Genomic DNA, 9,168 nt, shown 5'->3' with positions numbered 1-9,168 from the left:
CCCAAGCAGCTTTCCCACTCATGTATCTTTCCCTCTGATGGGACACAAGCAGCTAAGTGGGATTTTGAGCAGAAAATGTCAGGAAGCGAAAGGGTTAAATAGATTTTTTTCATTCAACTTGTTTTGCTTCATTCTTTAAAAAAAAAAATGTCACCAGGCTAATGCATGCAGCTCCTATGCTTACACCTAGGTTAGCCCACACAATATATTCTGCTACTTAGCATAAGCAACATGGTCTTCTTGACAGATCACATGCTAGACTGTTGCCAGTATTTACAGAACTGACAACAGGAGAGAAAGGGACTTGAGAACAAGCATGTGTTATAACCTCCCAGTGTGGTAGCTTTGGGTCATCTTAGTACAACAGTGAGAAGACATTGGTACACACTGTACCGTATTAAACATCCCACATGGAGCTTGAAACACTTACATAATGAAATAAAAGATCAAAAAGAGAGCAGTGTTTTGAAAGATTTGATAATTTGTAAAACAGAGTGCATATTTATGTAACACAAGGAATAATAACAGGATTACAAAACGCCCGTCTTGCATTAAAAGTATGAAATTGGGATTGTTTCTTACATTCCAGGACTAATTTGGGATGCAAAACGGGAAATATCCCTCCATTTCTGATGTTCAAGTGTGTGTGCGCCCTTGCTTTTGTGTCAAAAAAATGGCATCATCCATGCACAAGAGGGAACTATCAGCTGTCTTGGAGGGAGCCTCAGTGTTAGCAGAAGTACAAAAAAATAAAAAACCTTAAGGGGAAACCCTGGAGTGGGGTTGAAACCCTGAGAACTGAGTGTGCTCAATGGCAAAAGAATGCTGACTAATTTTATTTATTTTTTTTGGCGTGGGGAATGGCATGGCCTATTGTGGAGTGCATAGCTGGCTGATTAGAACTCAATAGAAACACTCCACGCTACAGCATTTCAAAGACACAGAGTTAACCTCTTAGAATTATACCTTTGTAGTAAATGAGGACATAGAGTAGCCCGTATGAACTACCGTCTGTGCTACAACCTTTTTGTGGTGGGTGGGGAGCGGAATATACTGCTGACAAATCACAACTATTTTAAAATGCTTGTTTCCTGTAGGCAGCTTCCCATTCATCACAGGGAGGGAAGTGGGGGAACCCAAAGGAGCCAGGTCATGCAGACTGCAAGCCTACCAATTAACAGTGTGATTCTACACATGTTTATTCAGAAGCCCCTTTGAGCTCAATTTGATTTGCCCCAGATCAGTAGGTATAGAAGACTGCAGCCTATGCTGAGGGTGTTTGAGCCATGGACTGCATGGGCTTCAGCTAGCCAGTTATCCATCCACTCCCCAACTGCTAGCTCAAGCCCTGCCAGGGCTGCCAAATTGAATAAAATATGGGGGGAACAGGTAAGCTCCACCATGCATAAGTGGAAACATGACACAGTGCACACACACCATTTGAATGGCAATACTCATCAACTGGGGGCGGGAATCAAATATTTTATTGGGGATGGCGGTGAAGGGACTTCAGCCCCCAAGAATTGGCTCCTGAAAACACCCTAACAATGCATGCTGTCTTGCTGCAACAAATCGTGTTGTAAGGGGGCAGATTCACCTTGGTTAAAAGTTAAAAGTCCTTAAGCAGGGGTGTTGTTGTTTCCAACGCTGGCAAGTGGTTGGACTAGATCCTCTCCAACTCTAGGATTAGAGGATTCTAGTATGAGCAAAATAATATGTGCCAAACAGTTTTAATCCTCTGCAATTATGAACTGGCTATTAATACCCTGCTTTTGCAGACCACACTCAAGACAATGTTTAACAAGGAAGGTTGTGCTACAGGCAAATGCATTGAAAGCTTCTCTACCTGAAATGGAGGGCCTTTCCATGGAGAAACGGCAAAATTAAGTTTGTTCTTGCCTTTACAAATTGCATTTATACATATGTAGGTACCAACAAAAATAATTTGATACAAACTTCAAGGTATACTTAAGGTTACCCATTATAGGTTACACAGATTTTTACCTCTAGGTCATAAATATGAATCTGGGAAGGACACAAGAGGTGTAACATCATTATAATTTGATAACCTCTGTGACGTGGAAAATTAACCAATTATCTCATCAGTGCTCAGTAAAAAATATATAAATAAATTATTACCCGTCTCTTCAAAACTGTCTGTTGTCAAGCGGGATACTATCTGCCATATATTGTCCTTTCGTCTCTTGGCAGGCAAATCAGTTCCCCTACCTCTCCCAAAACTTATATTGAATGTATCAAGTACCAATCCTTTTGGACACAATATTTTCTAATAGTAAGGTCCTATCCTGGACTTATGCAAAGTGTGTTTATGCTGGCATTGCACCACATTTACACCAGTTAACACGCGTCCTGTTTCATTTTCCATAATTACCTACTTTTGTTTTATTTATTCTTTCTCTCTTAAGTACTTTATCGGCTGCCAATCTTATGTTGTGTCAGTTTGTTTCTTTGAAGTATATAATGTTTTGACAGCTGTGGTATTTTTTCCTTTTTGTTTTAACATTTAATAAAGATTAATTAAAATATACACCACCTGCATAACCCCCTACCCTGGTGGCACAGTGCAAGTACAAAGAAAAAAAGCCTGAGCATATTTGCAGATATCACGGGGCTTAGTTTAGATCCTGGGCTTGCTCAGGAGTTGGTCCCACCCTCCGATGATGCTATGAGATTAAACCACAAAAGAGATGCTATAAAAACACTTTCATTAGAGTCAGTAGAGAACCTCTGAGATCTACTAACTTCCATTCCATCTGATCCCACAGCCATGTCAGGTAAACAATTCTGAAGCTGGATACTAAATCCCAGTTTCTTATCCACACAAAAGTTCGAAAGACAGTTCAAGCAGAAAACTTTTTTGAGTGAAAGAGAGAGCATGCTAAGGTGTATATGTAAACTTAATTATAGTCATATCATATATCTCTATGGCTGGAGTGTTGTCTTCTTTGAGATTCACAGTAAGTGTCACTGATCAAAATTGTTTGCACAATGCTCACTTCAGCACCATGTCAGACGATAATATTCCAGATGACTGATCTGGAATCATAGAACCATAAAATTGTAGAGTTGGAAGGGACCACAAGAGTCATCTAGTCTAACCCCCTGCAATGCAGAAATATTTTGCCCAATGTGGGGCTCATAGCAGAGCCTCTGCAAGGGAAATCAAGTTATCATGGTTACCACTGCTGGCTGGAAAGCAAATGATTACTCCTAAACTGCTTTTGTGCCGGTGAAGTCCAACACAACGCCAATGGGAAAACTTGTTTCAACATAGTTATATTGCCACATCAGTGGGAGGCTGCTGCTTCGTAACCCTTATGCAGACAGGTGTGGTCTATTAACATTTTGAGAAATTTTCTTCTGCATGAGACAAAAGCAGCTGTTTTCTACCCTTTAGAGGAACAGAGAAAGCAGATCATGTAGATCTTCCACAGCAACTTGAATCCTACAAGTACAAAGTTATCTCAGGCATTAGTGCCCTGGGGAGTAATACTATCTATAAACACTGTAGATGTTGTTTGGACTCAGAAGGTAGTAAAGATCTCCGTTAGATTACAAGTCTGCTTAGAAGAAGCCAAAGATCAATGGGACAGCATTAGACCTACTGTTTATTTATTTGGCAGGCATGCTAACTTATTTACTACAAAGGAATAATTCATTCTAAGAAGTTAACTAATTTCTCTGCCTTTAGCAAATCTAATATGCTATAAACCAAGACAAATTTATAATTGTTAAGGGTTGTGTTGAAACAATTTCCCCCCAGGATAATCCCAGACATAAAATTTGAAGAAAGCTGGTCCTTTACATAAATAACTTTGAAGACAGTAGCATCACAGTCCTGTGCATAAATTAAGAGTGAGCTTCATTGGACATAGTGGGACTTAGTTCTCAATTACATTGATCCTAACATATTGTCATACACACTACTAGCCTCGCCTGCTATATGCATAGCTGTCAACTTACAGATTTGAAAATAAGGGACCAGCAGCCTTGAAAATAAGGGACCAGCAGCCAAAATAAGAGACCTGCAGCCTCACCTGTTCCAGGCACTCCAGTCTTCCTGTCCTCCTGCAGTCTGGTCAAACTCATGTCCAACCAACTTTGTAACCAGAGGTTCAATTGAATAGAATCTGAATCACATGCACCACAAGGCCTATGCAGCCTCAACTTAAGATGGCTCCCCGGCCTGGCTTTGCACTGCAAAGTTTGCAGCAGCACGTGCAACAAAATGGCGTCAGCATTCAAAACCCCCCTCAGTTTGCATTAACTAGCCACACACGAGCACGAGGCATGCAAGCTCCACCCCCCAGTCGTTCTTAGACTTCTTATTGGGTGAGCAACACAGCCAAGCAACACAGTTGGAGCCTCCCTGGCCGGCAGGGAGGGAGAGGAGCTGCTTCCTTTGAAATTTAAGGGACATTTAAGGGACATCCATCAATAAGGGACAGCAGCTGGGATAAGGGACTGTCCCTTCAAATAAGGGACACTTGACAGCTATGGCTATATGTTCCATGTTGCTTTTTATTATTCATTATTACTTCTTATTCTGACTTCTTGTCATGGTATTTGATACTTGCCTTTCTTGCTGCATCATTAGAAAAGTATGAGTTTACTCGCTGATGTTTTGGTTTTTCATTTCCTGGATTTGTTGTATGGCTTGTATCTCCAGCAGAAACAGTGCAAACCCTGCTCTAGCTGGGAAACAGGTCACCCTGTATGGAGATACATCCATTTCCCTATAGACTTGAGGAACCAGGGATGTGATACTACAGCCGGGTGGCAGGAAGAGGGAAGAATGAACATGCTGGACAAATCTTGAGCAGAGGGAGGAGACTAGTGTTGTAATGGATGGAGGCATTAATATGTTATTTAACTGCAATAAGGAAATAATATAGTGGCCTACTTCAGATGATTGTTGCAAAAGCAACAAAGAGCCTTGTGGTACCTTTAAAAAGAATGCCGCATGTATTGTGGTGCATGTTTTCATGTTCTAGATTCCACTTAATCAGTTGCATCTGATAAAGTGGACTCAGGCCAGGAAAGTGCCCTGTAGCAAGTTGCAACTCCTGGCTGCAGCCATACCCAGGCAGCAGACCTCCAGTGCAAGGGACATCTGAGACAGGCACATATGCACTCACTCTGTGATAAGAAAAGCTTTCCTTGAGTAAAAAGGGGCTGTGAAAATGACACATGCTTTTAGGGCAGCTGCACAACTCTTTTGCTGCCTTTTTTTTTTGCCAAGGAACAGGAAGAGTCTTTAAATCTCCCAGTCCAGAGTGCCGTAATCAGAAAGCAGCCTGCCAGCCATGCTTCTCACCCCCCCCCCCTTTAAGACATACAAAGATCCCTGGCCTGGATTAAGTGAAGAGATGGTTCAGGTTGGAGGCAGGCCAGCCATGTGAGTGGATGTATAGTGGTACCACTGATTACAAACTTATTCCGGCGGTCCATTCTTAACATGAAACCGTTCTTAGCCTGAGGTACCACTTTAGCTAATGGGGCCTTCTGCTGCTGCCGCACTGTCGCCACACGATTTCTGTTTTCATCCTGAGGTAAAGTTCTTAACCCGAGGTACTACTGGGTTGGCGGAGTCTGTAACCCGAGGTACCACTGTATTATGCTGGTCTGTGTACTTTCCCTCACTTCCACAGGCTCTTGGGGAGTACATGAAGCCTTGGAAGCAGGAGATGGGAGAAGGACTGAAACCAAAGGTCCAGAGTCTAGAAGAAAAGGTTGCCACCATAAAAAGTGGTAGAGCAATGGCAGCAGGTAGGAAAGGCTTCATGCACTTGATTAGCCCTGAGGCTACACTATTGGTGTATACTCTAATAAATGTGTTAGTTTTTGCTGCAGAAGACTAACATGGCTACTCTTTTGGAAATAGGATTGCTATGACAGTATAACTCACTAAAGATGAGGGGTGGCCAGCGTGGAGTTCTCCAAATGTTTTTGGGCTACAACTTCCACCATCCCTGGTCGTTGTATTGGGGGCTTATGGAAGTTGGAATTGAGTAACATCTGGAGGGCACCATGTTAATTCCCCTGCTATAGATTGTAAACTGATGGAGTTGCAATCTTAGGAGCCAACTCCTAGGGCCCCTGGGGGCTTTGGCCCCCCACAATAAAATATTTGAGGGGGCTGGGCCACCACAAAATTGATGGGCATTCCCATTCAAATGGTGTGTGCGCACTTCATCATGTGACCGATTATGTGGGGTGGGACTTACCTGGGCCCCCACAATATTTTATTCAAGATGGCACCCCTGGTTACAATGTAGCTCAGAACAGTTAACTGAAAGATGGATTTATTTATTTCTTAGTAATGTGATGCCTTCTTGCTTCCTGCCTGATTTGTACTGTAGAAGAACAAGCCAAGCTCTTAGACGTATTTCTGAAGGACACCACCACCATAGATGCCAGCTGAGAACCAGAGATCATGCCTTTCCCTTTAATTTCAAAATATAGTGAATTACTATACACTACTGTGCTTCCTAATCCACCAATCCCCACACCCAAGTGCTGTAGTATGCAGGACCTGAGTTTTGGTTCACTACAGGCAGAAAAGGAAGGTGGGCAAAGGTGGGGTATTGACACAGGTGGTCCAGGGGGAACATCTTCTCTTGCTACTCCATTGTTTTAAAGGGACAGGTATGGTCCTGGAACTGACAGTAGCCCTTAGCTATCACATAATTCTTCTGTACATTTTGTCCATAATGTCACACGACTAAGGCCAACTGTGCTCATGAATTTGCTTTGTTGCTTTGCTCATGAGCTCAGATGGAAACGCTTAAAAACAACAACACCCAGTTGTTTATTTTATTTTTTCAATTACTTACTGATGGCTTACTGCGCGGTTGTACAAGTATAAGGCGATTACATAATTCGATCTGCAGAAGGCAAGAATTCAACATGTAATTAGTTTCCAGCTGGAAGCCAGACAAACATATTTTTAAACGGAATAATTTTATGTGTACATTTTATTAAGTGCCAACATGAAACACCCTCTGGTTGCAGTAATTTTTACTGTAATTCTTCTTGTTGCTACATGTTAAAGCTAGCTATCTTTTGGCTATATTAATGTGACTTTCACATTAAGTCAGACTAGCTTTCACACTAGCTTTCTCCTCTGGAATTGATACCATTTTTTCACCTAATTAATCCAGAGAATGCAGAAAGCCTTGCACCATTGCATTCCTCTGCTTTATCAATTGTCCTCTCCCACTGCTGTTTTTAAGTGCTCAGTTTTAGTAGTTTTGTTTTTTTTGCAGCTCAATCCTTGCAAGTACAGATTGGCATAGTGGTTTCCCCCCACCCTGCTTTCCTGTTTCCATTTTTATTGTTACCTGCTTGCACCTTTGTTGTTACATTTCCTGCTCATTCATTAGCATTTATTTTTAATTCGTATTTTAAGCAGAAGTGCAACATTTCCCCTCTCTAAATGTATTAAAGTGAACATAAACATTAAACTTTGAGGGGTACAGGATGATCAGTTACTATATATATTGAAAGATGAAGTTACCTTTGAAATAGAGCTTGCCCACCTCTATGGGTTTTCCCCTTCCAGGTGAAACCAGAGAGGTGGGTTGAATCTGTTCTACGTTGCAATTTTAGTGAGGCATAACTATGAGACCTAACTATACGAACTGAGAATGTGAAGACTCACAAGGATCTTTGACAATGCTGAAGGACTGTATAGCAAATGCACAGAGGCACCTTTACAGACAAATCAACAGAGGGATGGGTTCCCTGCAGATATGAAGTTTGAAAATTACTGCTTTAATGTTGTTTAGAATGGCTGAGAATTTTTTTCCCAATAATAGCTGCTGATTTATAGTGTCTTGCATTTAGAATTATCATACTGATGTACTGGGAAAAGATGGATGTTAGAAAAAGATTGAGTTTGCCTGGTTGGGTAGCTTGGCCTCAGTTCTTAAGACATTTGAAATTAAGGCAGTGTACACACTTATCCATCTAGAGTGCAAAGGAATGGTTTATCAGAATGCAGAATTGTTCATATAGTCAGCCTCTAAAGCACATCCATAATACAGCCTACACAAACTTTAACTCCTCTATGCAGGGAGGCGGTACTTTAAAGGTCTGATATATACGCAGCCCTCCTTAATGAACTGCTTTCAATCTATATGTATTCTAGATCTTGCCATCAACAAAGGTGAGTGTAGTTACATGGTATCTGTTTGAAAATCATCCTGTTGATGAGGTTTTCCATGCCTTTCCCATTCACTCCAACACAATAATTGCAGTTGTGGGATATAACTTCAATAATTGCAATAACTGTGTAGATCTGGTAGAAGAACCAAGACCTCCATGTGTACTGAATGTAGACTATAAAAATGTGTGCACACAGACAAAAAGTGATCAGACTATGGTAAGCCATGATTTTCCATGCCAGAGGCACCCAATGCGAGACAGCTTTTTCACCAAGAACCATAGAAACAAATACAGGATATGGTGGTGCCTTGTAGTGACTTGGCCATGTCAAAATTCAATGCAATTGTGTGAATCAGCAATTCAGTTATAGTACAAAATGTCATTAGTTGAAAAATTGATCCCAAAGCTGCCCGTGGCAATGAAAAAGTAATGCAATACACAACAATTCTGTTAGGAGAGGGGAAAGGATTAATAATAAATTTATAAGGGAGAGTTCAAATATCAGAAAACGGCTGTCATCAAAACAAATGACTCCAAATACAGCCTACCAGATTTCTCCCACAATGTTTTTGTTGGAATCCGGTTTCAGTAGACGTTTATGTTGCCACTTCCTCGGTTACTGATTAGCGTGTCCTTTTTCTTAGGTGCCCAGTCTTGTGCAAAAACGGATTTTTGTGGCAGGTAGTAAAGTGGATGAGGTAGTATTAGGTTTATTTGTGAACATATATGTGAGGAAATATCCTTATGCTAAGAGTCCTGAACATATTTACTGAAAGGGAAACCCACAGAATCAGAAGGCGTTTACAGTGGTACCTCTGGTTACGAACTTAATTTGTTCTGGAGGTCCGTTCTTAACCTGAGGCACCACTGTAGCTAATGGGGCCTCCCGCTGCCGCTGTGTCGCTGCTGCACGATTTCTGTTCTCATCCTGAGGTAAAGTTCTTAACCTGACGTACTACTTCTGGGATAGCGGAGTCT

The sequence above is a fragment of the Podarcis tiliguerta genome, assembly GCF_965153285.1.
Source record: "Podarcis tiliguerta genome assembly, chromosome: 7".
Taxonomy (NCBI): domain Eukaryota; kingdom Metazoa; phylum Chordata; class Lepidosauria; order Squamata; family Lacertidae; genus Podarcis; species Podarcis tiliguerta.
Note: the sequence above shows the minus strand (reverse complement) of the source record.